The sequence below is a fragment of the Doryrhamphus excisus genome, linkage group LG3, assembly GCF_037039965.1.
Source record: "Doryrhamphus excisus strain RoL-2023G ecotype Guam linkage group LG3, RoL_Dexc_Guam_v1.1, whole genome shotgun sequence".
Taxonomy (NCBI): domain Eukaryota; kingdom Metazoa; phylum Chordata; class Actinopteri; order Syngnathiformes; family Syngnathidae; genus Doryrhamphus; species Doryrhamphus excisus.
The window spans coordinates 14,701,363-14,713,655 of NC_136359.1; positions in this window are offsets into that span (position 1 = coordinate 14,701,363).

Sequence of the window (12,293 nt, forward strand, 5' to 3'; positions counted from 1 at the left end):
TGCACCATCCTACCTACCTTTTTCCACCCATTGCTTTGCCTTCTGTTCCATTTTTCATCCCCCTCAACCTTCTCAGCTACAGTGGGTGCCCAAATTCTGTTCAACACACAAGAAAGCAAAAGAGGAGGTGCTGTGAATTGGACAAGAGGAAGTGAAGATTGAGAGGAACTGCGGGTAGGGTCACTGAGAGTGGAGGGTGTACTCAAATGAAAAAAAACAATAAGGGTATTAGGATAGTTATGTTGTTTGGATTGTCAGTGCAACAGGTAGACTCGGTGGTGTTTGAATGAAAACTAGTGGGCACAGTTTGCTGCAAAGGATCCAGTGATTCATGTTAGGAGGACACAATAGCAGAAGCAATAGCAGAAGCACCATTCACTCTACCATTGGCCCTTGTAATTGATAAATGGAGATAGCGAACACATTAGCGTGTTAATTGATATTTGTATTAATTGTATTTTAAAATTACTCGCGAGTGCAGTGTTTGTGTCCGACTAACGCGACCGCTTTTCTGCCACGGTGGGTGACTATCACCGCTCTAAGCTCTGGTTCTCCCAAGCTCCATGACAAATACAGCCGATGTTTTCAAATTTTACATTCATGTAATGCAGCACATCGTAGTGAAGTCTATTTGCTGTGTGCATGGTGAGATTTATTTATTTATTGTATTCATCAAACAGTAGGATGGTCAGGAAGTGAGCTAAATAAAAGATGTAAACAACATGACCATATATGGACAGCACACCACACGATCAAACTTTATTCAGCTTTTGGAATCAAAACTTGTCCATCTATATTTGTGTTCAGCACACTCATAGTATATTACTATTATTATCGTATTTACCATGAGTTCATATTTGTTGCCCATCAATCATGCATGTGTGTCATTCCTGCAGCAGATACGGAGCCAACTGAAGTCACAACGCAGCATTCCAGGACCATTCAAAAGCTACAATCTGACTATGGAAAAGTCAAATATAACAAAATGGAATCCTGGACTTTCTCAGAAACAATCTGAGAGAGAACATCAATGACAGGAGGAAAGTGAGATCATAACAGTGAGGTTTTTAAATCTCAAAATGATGCAAAGGTTTTTACATTTGTCGATGAAGTTTGGGATATGGTTATTTCTATTCCATATGCATATTTGATACATTCTGTTTTCATAAATGTTGTTACAGTGTTGCTTGCAAGTTGTTATTTATTACAGTTGTAATAAATGTTATAATTTCTAAAATGTGTGCCTTTTATTTAAACAAGGTGCACTAAGATAGGCTCTAGAGCAGGGGTCTCAAACTCAATTTACCTGGGGGCCACTGGAGCTAGGGTCTGGGTGAGACTGGTTTTCCAAAAAAACAGCAACAAAAAACGGAAAAATTAATAAACTTTGCTTTGGTTCCATTTTTCTGCAAGAAAAGCTCTGATAAAACATTCCACTGTTGTCAAATATCTTATTTTTCTACACAAAATAAGATGATAAATATATCTATGATATAATAATAATAATAAAACGGCAAATAATAAAAACTTTAGAAACCATATATAGTTGGTGGGTAGACATTATTTTTTTCAGATTAAAATTAACAGTATTAACAGTTATTTAACCTTTAACATGAACATTAATCAAACGAAATAATTTTTCCTGGGTACATGATACCATACAGCATCCATATCAAACTTGCGCGGGCCGCACTAACATTAAACTTTCATATCAAGGCGGGGGCCTCAAACTAGTGTCCTGCGGGCCACATTTGGCCCGTGGGCCGCGTGTTTGAGACCCCTGCTCTAGAACATTGAAAACGTGTAGAAATGTATACACATTTCTTTTAATGTAAGGAAACAAGTATTTTGAACAATTTAATTATATCTCATCTTCTGCCTTGATGTACTGTAAAGGTTGATGATGTAATGATGATCAAGTGGTGCCGTAGGTATTAAAGGGAAAGGGAAGGAGTAAGGCGAAGGGGAAGGGCTAAGAGGTAAAATTGGGATTCAAGTCCATCACAACTGTACTGAGCAATATTACTTTATTTATGTGAAAACACATCATCTAAATCTTTTTGGCGAAACATGCTCAGAATGTATGCATGTGTGTGTGTGTTGTATGTGTATTTGTGTCTGTTTGAAACTAATATGGGGAAATAGTGAAAGCATTACAGCTGTCTCGTGGCTGTGGGAATGAGCTAAGCATTTCTTCCCATTGGTCATTCCCATGAACTCGTGCACTGCAGGGGCACACTGGGAGGCAACACTGAGGACAGGAGGGTGTATCATCGCTGGCTGGACGATACACAGCCCAACTACCAGTTAAACCTCCAAGACAAAAAAGTGTCTCATAAATTACCAATAACATTAAGTGTTCTATATTTTATTCAAACAGATCACCAGTTTGGGATTTTTTTTCTGGGTTCAAGACTACATTTGGGGCCTCACCTGTGCCGCAGCTTCCGTTTATTGTCAACAGGTTTTGCAGATGTGAGGTCTGTGAGGCACTGTGTGGGGGGGGGGCATGATTAGGACAACACGGCTGGGTATGCTACCTCTGAAAGCTGATAGAAAAATAGACTCATACCATAAGGGTGAAGAATCCAGAACACTTCATGGATTTTACAAGCTTGTCATGGTTTCGCTCTGATATCCTCCAGCAAAGCACATTTACTGTGAAGAAAACGGCACAAATAATCATATCAAGGAATGCTGTTTGGGGAGCTTGAGGAGACGGCTAAACTTCCCAGTCCTTTCACAGCATCAGTTGGTGACTTCACAGAACTTTTCCTGGAGGAAAAATGTCTTGGCTACATGTTTCATTTCCTGGCAAAAGCCAGGAAACAGTATAGTCCGTGAAATATGTGTCTGTAATTTGTATGATCACATTCAAATTGGGAATAGACTTGTTTGCTGTGACAATGTTTGTTGAGTTGTGTTTAGCCAGGCTGTCTCCCACAGTAGTGTGTTGTGTGTGTATGAAGCGAGTGGGCCGTCTATAAGTCCAACTGTCATTAAAATTTTAACGGATTGTAATGTTTTTGTGTGGATATGAAATACAAAAATTTTTCCGTGACATTATGAAAAGAAGAAATAAATATAGTATGAGATTGCGATCGAATCGGCAAAGAAGAAAAACAAATATAAAAAGCTGCATTCTCTTTAGTGTTTCTTTCGTGTATTTATTCGGTAATTAAATACATCAACAAAGATGAAGTATTTGCTGGTCAGGTGAGTGAGAGTGGAGCTCTATGTCTGATTGTGAAGATTAAATATTGTTGTGCTATGCCAAAAGCTGTATAAACTAATTAACCACTAACCACTAATTGTGGTGGGAAAGGCTATTAGCAACCCTGCTTCTTCTATGCTATAATGCTACACACACAAGCGCTTTTGTTCCATGCTTACACAAAATAAACACAGTTAGGACCTGTTACTAAGTAATATTGGAAAGGCGTTGGGCTTCAGCAAGTTTGTTGGCTAAACCAGCTGCATAGTAGCCCATTTTCACAAAACAGTCAAGACTGAAATGCCGTCGACATTGTAAATGTATTTATTTTTCATGGTGGCGTCTTTAGGAATTGTAAACAAATGTGGCGTTCCCTTTTGAGCTATTGCTAGCCACGTAAGCAGAAGAGCAGAGCTTGGAGGAGGGTAGAGAGCTTATCTGGCTTAAAGCTACGCCCATATAAGGAAGTTCGCTCCTCTGTGACATCACAAAGGGGCAGTTTTACCACGCCTTTTGAAACCGAGTGTTTTCAGCCATCCCGGACTTCTTTCAGGACTCACTTCCAAATGCGCAAACCTCATTATCTGAAACAAAACTACAACATTCTAACTACATTTACAGGTCAAAAAAAGTGGAAAAAGCATAATAGAGAGCTACTTGCTGTTTGCAAACCCCTTATTATGCCAAAACAAATCGGGGTTACTACAGCCACACACCAAGCCAAAGACTGGCTGGAATTGGAGTTTTCACGAGTGTTGCCAAAGGGACTGGAAGAGATAGTTCTTCAGCTCGTTTTGTCTGAGATTAAAAATAAAGAAATGTACATTGTGAAATAAGCCTTGTTGTCCTTTTCATCTCAATCATAAATAGTTCCACAAAATGGAAGTTGGACTATACCTCAAGTTGTCAGATAAAAAAGTTACAAAGTTTGGTCATCTGTGTTTTACCCCACCGTGTCAGGAAGAATGAGTTGCAGCCTCTCAATGCACTGCTACCTGTTATTTTTGAATTAGCACGCAACCTTTTCTCAGGTTGGGTGTGAATGCAACTCATAAACACATTGTCTAAGCTCAGAAGAACACAACTGACTTAAATGAGCTCTGGTTAACATTTCTTCATGGCTTTCACAAAAAGGTCACTATATTAAAAAAAAATGACAACGATGATTTATGATGTGGGAAAAAAATATTGAAAAGGACATGCATCAACACTTGGCAATAATCCACTCTCAATATGTGATATAATGACATTTTGGTGTAGTTTTTCAATTGTTCCAATGGTCAAACACACAATACTAGAGGCATTTGAAGAACTTGACAGAGTATGTTGAGTTTTCCAGGCTCGCTTTGCTTTGCTTTGCTTGGTTTTGCTTGGTATTTAGTGAGAATGAACTGTGCTGTGTGGGATTTTGTGTTTTGGCCTTCCCTTGGTCCACCGATTTCCACTCTTTTCTTTATCTGGGGTTTTTTTTTTTTTTGTTCTACCATTTTGATAGACTTAGTGGCTGGCAGGAAGAATTAATATTCCCCTGCCACCTTTTAGAACCCAAGACCCTGTTTTGATTTAAATGCAGTTTAGGTTAGTTTCCGCCTTAGCAACCATGTGTTCTACTTGGGAGGGGAAACCTAACAGTATGGTGGAGTGAGAAGGAGAATTGTCCTGAAAATTATTGAGGCCAATACACCCATCAATGCAGAGAAAACATTAGGCAGAGCCCTACGTATGAATATTTTTGTGAGTTTTTGAGAGCTCATGTTAGTCTGCTTTGATTCTTTTTCAAAACAGAACATAAAGATAGTTTTGCAACAGCGGGGATGGGGATTGAATATTGAAAATAATGTTTTTTAAATGATGTCTCTTCATGTTTTAAATGTGGATTGTCAATGGGAAAAATCTACAACCTAGAAAAAGTACACATATCTTGTGCGTGTGTCCTTTTACTTATTTAAACCGGTATGTGTACTGTATATTTCTGTATATTTGATTTATGCATATCAAGTGTATCCATCATCACATTATAAATACTGTGGTTCCTAGTGAGACAAAAGTGGAAGTCTCTGGCAGCTGAAGAACATGAAGAAAATGTGAAAATTGAGTGTTTCCGTCCTTACAGTGCTTTGTCGGGAATCAAATCTCATGACCGACACTTACAAGAAAGTGCTATCAGATCATGACATGATATCTGAAAATGTCACCTCTTGATCAGCCACTTGGAGAGAACAGATGAAGGAATTTCTCTCTATGTATTCAAATGACTGCATCTAACATACTGTCATTGGAATTTAGAAAGGAAGAAGGAAAAAAAATGGTTTCCTTTTAAATGTGTTGACCTAAGTCACGTATAAATCAACATTGAGCAAGTTTGACACGTGATGAGTTTACGCTTAAGATGAGTGTGTGTATCATGCGACAAAAAATCCCAGTGACCCGAGAATACTTTCATAGGTACACTTCAACAAATACAATATGTGGTATGTTTATTTGTCCGAATAATATGCAGATGGTGATATTGCATTGGTTATTTAAACAGGATCTACTCACATGTGGTCATTAGCTGATGAGTTTTCATGTAATGATTACACATTAAATTAACATTATGAAACAGAAGACAATATGCGACATGACTGTCGCATAAATCTCCAACTTGCTATTGACTTTAAATTCCAGCAAAAGTTAACAAATCCATTGGAAATCCAAACTTTCACCATCTCTTCTTGGCCTGCTCATCTTCTCCCCACATTGTACTTAAGTTCACACATGATCAGCATTACTATTACCCACAGCCACACCTGCACTACTTACAAAACTGGTGGTGCTGATTAAAAGAAAGAAAACCAAAAAAAAAAAAAAAAAAACTGACATCAGCAGTTGAAAAAACGCCTCGTGTCACACTTCGAACCGTAGAGTGCGAAAGTGCAAATGAACAAGCCGTCTGCTGGCTATCTAGCCTCCGATCTGTGGAACCTAACTTCCCGTGAACACTCACCTGTGCCAGCATCTCTCACTCTCTCTAGCATCCCAAGTGACAGGTTATATAGTTCAAGCCCCTCTGGTGCTTTTGACACGTAATAACTATCACATAAATCTATTGTATTGAAGTTGAAAGAGTGTGACATTTTTTTCCCTAATTATTTTCAAACATTTTACAACAGATTTACGTAGGTTTTGTCTCATTGCTAAATTGAAGAGATGTTTCATTACTTTGAGCCATTCTGATTATTTAATGCTGGGTAGTTGCTGTCATCTACAAACAACAGAGGAGTGATCACGTTAATTAAATGACACAGATTTATTATGCACAGGAATGTTGTCACTGGGAAGCTAGTGCGATGGGTTTGACTTTTGGATCATTTTGAGTCTTTGTATTTGATTTATATTATGAATTGTGTCTATCATTAATAACCTTTTGAGGAGCAATCTCATTTCTGTCATTCTATGACTGGTGTTGCTCGCATATAAAGCAGGAGAAGTGGACTGTACTTGGGCTCGGATCAGTGTGCTTACACTAGCCTATAATGGCATGCTCTGAAGGGGACCTATTATGCTTTCTCCACTTCCCTGACCTATAAATGTTGTGAGAATGTTGTATTCTCGTGTTAAAGCATGCCAAAGTTTGGAAGTGAGCCTTGAAAGATTTTTAGGATGGCTTTGAACGCTCTGTTTCTGAGAGTTAACACCGGCTCCTGTGACATCACAGTGAGCCAGACTTCCTTAAGCGGGTGTGCCTTTGTACAACCTGTTATTATTATAATATATAACTTGTAGCTGGACAGACTGAGTGTGACCAATCACAGTGGAGTGGGTGTGACTGGAGGCGGGCCATGAGTAGAATAAATTAAAACAGACCGTTTTGGAAATCCATGGAAAAACAGCTAGAATAGGTACAGATTTTTGAAGATCTAGAAAGCTTTCTGTCCGTGTTATCATGTGTAGCTGCTCTATAGGAATCCACAACTCAATACAAAGAGGCGAAAATGAGCACAATAGGTCCCCTTTAAGTGGGAGTTGTATCCCGACCTATGTCTTACCGTACGCACAGGCTCCACAATTTTTGGATGTGTCCACGTGTGTGGGCACCATACAAGGCTAGTTCAGCCCACTTACTTCGATTGTACACAATGAATATAATGTATATTTAAACCTGCGACACACGGTCACGCACTCCTCCTGTGCTTTGCCCTTGCAACCCTTGCAATGTTTTCCAGAGTGCATGCAGAAGATAATTTGCATCCCAGATGTCTTTCTACGGATTTTGCATGCTGTCTGGTTATAGCATGACAGGTTTGAAAATCAGTGCAGTTTTGCAATTCTCCCAGTTTTGCTCATAGCCAGCACGTAGGAGCATGTACGTCCTGATGTGATTCCCCCTTTAGGTGTGAAGTTAGTCCAGGCATGGTATTATTGGCCAAATGTGACCTCTGTCATTCCAACATCATTCAAAATGCCAGCAAATGTCAACAGCATCAATGTTCTCTTGAACACCACCCGTCTAGTGTAATGACTCACAATAATTTCACTGTTTGACACCACAAATGTAATTCCTTCTGTTAAATAATAAATTACTCAATTAAAAACCAAGATGTTGCTGATTTATTTACACGAATTTACACGTTTGCAAATGCTGCAGAAGTTGCACATGACACTTTTTCAAGTTTTCAAGCTGAATTGTACTGAAGGTGCATTTTACAAGTATCTTTGAAAGGACAGACTTTCAACCATGTACAGTGTGACTCTTACAGGCACATTGCATATTCTCCCTTTTTTGTTATGATCCATCCAAGCACTCATATCACAATTGTGGAATTTCAGTAATACAAGCTGACTTTGCAATAGAAGGATACTCTGTCTTTTTATAATGGCAAGTGTTGTTACCAACACTGTCATGTGACACATTCTAACCCAAAAAAATGCAATCTTTACAAAACCTTAAGCACAACTTTAGAAAAGTTGTAAAGTACTATTTTGAAGTGTTGTCAACTCGGATTGATGAAACTTAATTTGACATTGGAGCCTTTGACTCTAATAGCAAATGTTGTTTGAGATGTTTATTTTATTTTCAACAAATGGCTTCTCAGCAGAATTTTAAGGGCAACAACCATGCAAGACTACAATGCTGAATATGACCTGAATGTTCCATGCATGCATCATAACATGCATCATACCATCATAAACAGTGGTCAGCATTTTTCCAACATAGCTTAATCTGCACATTCCGTGCATTATAAAGTAGAACATGTGAAGAAGCATCAGTGCGACATATATGTACAGTATGTAGCTCACCATATACTACGGGCTTGCAACCTTTTCCAATAAAGGAGCTATTTTGCCTCTTCCTCCAGTAAAGAAAAATAGTATGGAGCCACAAAACATGACACAGGTTATGAACTTTTTTTAAAAATTTGAATGTATACATTTTTATTTACCTGTTCTAACAATTCAACTAACAGAAGTGCAGCGGTTAAACTCTGAGTTTCTCCCGGATGACAGTGCTTCTCACCTTGCCCCATCCGCCCTATGGAGAAAACTCATTTTCATTACCTTTCATTACCCGAAGCTCATAAGGGAGCGGCAACAAGGAGCCTGAAGAACCGGCTCCGCAGCCACATTGTTGACCCCTGCTGTATACACAATTGTAAGACATGACCATATTGACACATTGTGCCATATCATTGTGGCACCGAAAGCTTTTTTTTTTTGGAAGTGGTAAATTGATGCTGACTCAGGTTTTTTGCACCCACTCTCCCTCAGCTGTGTTCTGCTTGAGCGAATAGTCACCCAAGTGATTCTGACGTGGTTTGACCTGGCACAGTATTCTCTCAGCACGTCCAGTTCCACCTCAATGGGTGCATATTGCCACTTATGCACTTAACAGAAGCATGCTCTCTCTTATTCTCCCCTCTCCTCATCCCCTATGTCAATCTTGCAGTTGTCTCAACATTTTTTTGCATCTCACATTCCTCCCATTACTCACCCTTTTTACTCTCTCCCTTTACTGTCTGCTACTCCGGCTCTGTCGATTTGTGCTCATGAATTCTTTATTCTGAGCTAGTTATAATTTAATGATCAGAAGGCAGAAGCGGGGGTGGATGGTATCCTGCTTTCTTTTCTTTAGATTTGCATTGTCATGCCATGTTTGAGTAACAGAGGGTTTTGATCATCACTTCATTTTACTGTATCAATTAGATTTACAGCTGATTGTCATGTGAAGTACACAGAGAAGTTAGAGAAATGAGGTGAACTCTCCATCACCTTGATGTTTATTAAGTGTGTATTGCGTGTTGCCGTTGTGCGTAAAGTCAACCTCATTAGAGTATGGGTGCTTGCCTTTTTTGTAACCCTTTTCCTGAAGAGATCATTCTCAAGAAGGTGTTTAGAGAAGATGATCCTCAGCATCACCATGTGTGGAAGAATTGGTTGTATTAGGCAATGTTTAGTGGTGTGATTTTATGTTTTCATACCTGTTCTACCTCCTGATGTTTATTTTTTATTCCCATGCCAATAACCCGTACTTTGATTTGGATATTGTGACTGGTGGCTTCCCATCTGTTTGTGCTGTTTGACAAGAATGGCACAGAGGTAAGATGTAGACTGCTAGCTACTTAATGTTAAAATGTGCAATGTGTGAGTGCATCTGTGACGCGATTATTACTACGCCTCTTCATTTGTCATTAAACCTACCATAGAGTTATAGAATGGTTAACTTTTGTTTATATCTGTATTACAGTTACAAGTGGTCAATATTGACTTCCTTACAGATACAGCCAGTGAGGCCATGATGGAAAAAAAAATAAATGCAAAAAAAGTCAGTTGAATTGTATATAAATTCAATAAATAAATGTATTTTTTAATTAGACTCCAATTATTTTTAACATTTCTTTTAGTGAAAAAGCATTCATTCATTCATTTTCTACCGCTTTTCCTCACGAGGGTCGCGGGGGGTGCTGGAGCCTATCCCTGGACTAAAACAATCAGTGAAATTATTAAGTGGGTTCATTCAGCATGTCACTAGTGATCGCTTATGTTGCTGCATGAATGCAATGTGAATAAAACATATTAGATTTACATTCATTGCAAATTCTGTAGGCAAAATGTGGAAATATTCCCTGAACACAGACAATTATGGACTTTACACCATTATGGACTGGTATGCCATTTTTATATCAGTATCGGCTGATAATGTTAGTTAATGCTATTCTGATGCTACATAAAACATCGCTTGCACACTTCAAACCATTTTTTTATGGTGAGAGTTTGATCCTAGAGCAAAATGTTTCAAATATCAATAAAAAATTGTCATCCAGTATCTTCTTAGTCATTGTGACTTTGTAGGTTGCACTCTACTGTGTCTGTGGTGTAAAACAACACACATGCTTGCCAACACAGTGACACAAACATGAATAGACCACCTTGACCTGATAAAGACTCAACAGTTCTGGCTCTGGTGGCTTTGATAAGGACCCCGGTGGCTTCTTGTTGTGCATCAGGCTAATGGAATTAATATTTGTGTGGGCCATAAATAATGCTAACAAATAACAGTGTGGAAGGAATTAATGAAAAGCAAACAGAAGTGGAGCAGAGAGATGCATGGTTATACAGCGTAACGACAAATTACCCTGCAGGGAGGGTTGGTGGGGATAAGGGGGCTTCAGCACCGTCATTACTCTGTACAGAGAGTGCGGTCTGGCTAACACCTGTATTTCCCTCAGATTTGCTTCACCCTAATTAGCCCACACACACCCTGGGGATCTTCTGACACATAAGCACTGCAGGGGGGTTATGGAGGGAGAAAGTAGGGAGTGCATGCACAACTTAAGTTAGAACGTCAGAAAGTGAAGCGAAGTGAAGTTCCAATGCACCGTTTTGCTGATATCTGCTTACTAAATAGTATTTGGCTTCAGTGTTGGCAAGGCTGGTACCCTGAAGGTTCTGCAGACAAGCCGTTAACTGACATCTGCTGACATTTGTGAGTACTGGAGGCTGAAAAGGTGAATGAGTCAGTTTCATTTGCGCTCATCCAGTGGTTTGAAAGTGTAACATGTTCAGTCATTTTAGTTCTCACTTTGGTCCTTGAGAGGAACACCTGAAACACCTGCCCACATTCTGGCATGCTGTGATGATACAACCCTTCTGTGTTGTAATTGACAGATGCTGTGTGATGGTCCAACTCTCACTGAGGTGTAAGTAGGGATGTTGCGATCAGGATTTTATGCTGCTAATACCGATCCAGATAATCAAAATGTACTACTGGCTATATTAGGGGTCACCAAGGATTTTTCTTGTTCTTTTTTTCATGGAGAGGACATGCAATATCAGTGTGATAACAATGGCCATTTCAAGCGCTCACACATAACACTTGTTGTGCATCACACATCATCTGGAGTCTGACGGAGCCCCGCACACAACCAAAGTTCCTTTTGCACTAAAAGGGCAACAAAGTGTCTGCAATGCTCCCGAATACTTACTGAGGCGGCCCAAATTTTGCCAAAGTGGAGCGGAGTGTGGCAGCACAGGGCATCTGCGTTTTAAAGTAATTATCAGCCTTTTTCACTGATATCAGCCGATGCCAATCCAATGGATTATGTCTTAGCACAATGTTTTTTGTAAGGTTTTTTATTTGGGATTTTAACATCAATATAGTCCCAATGATGTGCATTGTTTGCTAGCTCATTCTAACTCACTTTCTCTCCTTACAACACACAGGAAAAGGAATATGTGTTCATGTTCCACATAAGGATTGTGAATGATGGGCAAAATTCCAAGAAAGTGCAGTTTTCCTTTAGGAGGCCACATCCATATCCTGTTTTAAAAGACAATATTCGTTTTGACCAAAATCCTGGATAAAGAAATATTTCTAGACACACACATAGTATTTAAATTACATGGCTTAAAATGGCAAAGCAACCAAACGTAACACAACACGTTTGTGGTTTTACAAATTCTATGTCTGTTCAATTTCCATAAATAAATCTCAGTGGCCTCCGATGTTCACAAGATGGGTGGTTTGTGGCAAAGAAGGGGATTCTGTTTCAAAACAGACAAGGTGTTAGAGCAAATGGAAGTGTGTAGCTGGAATTACAGT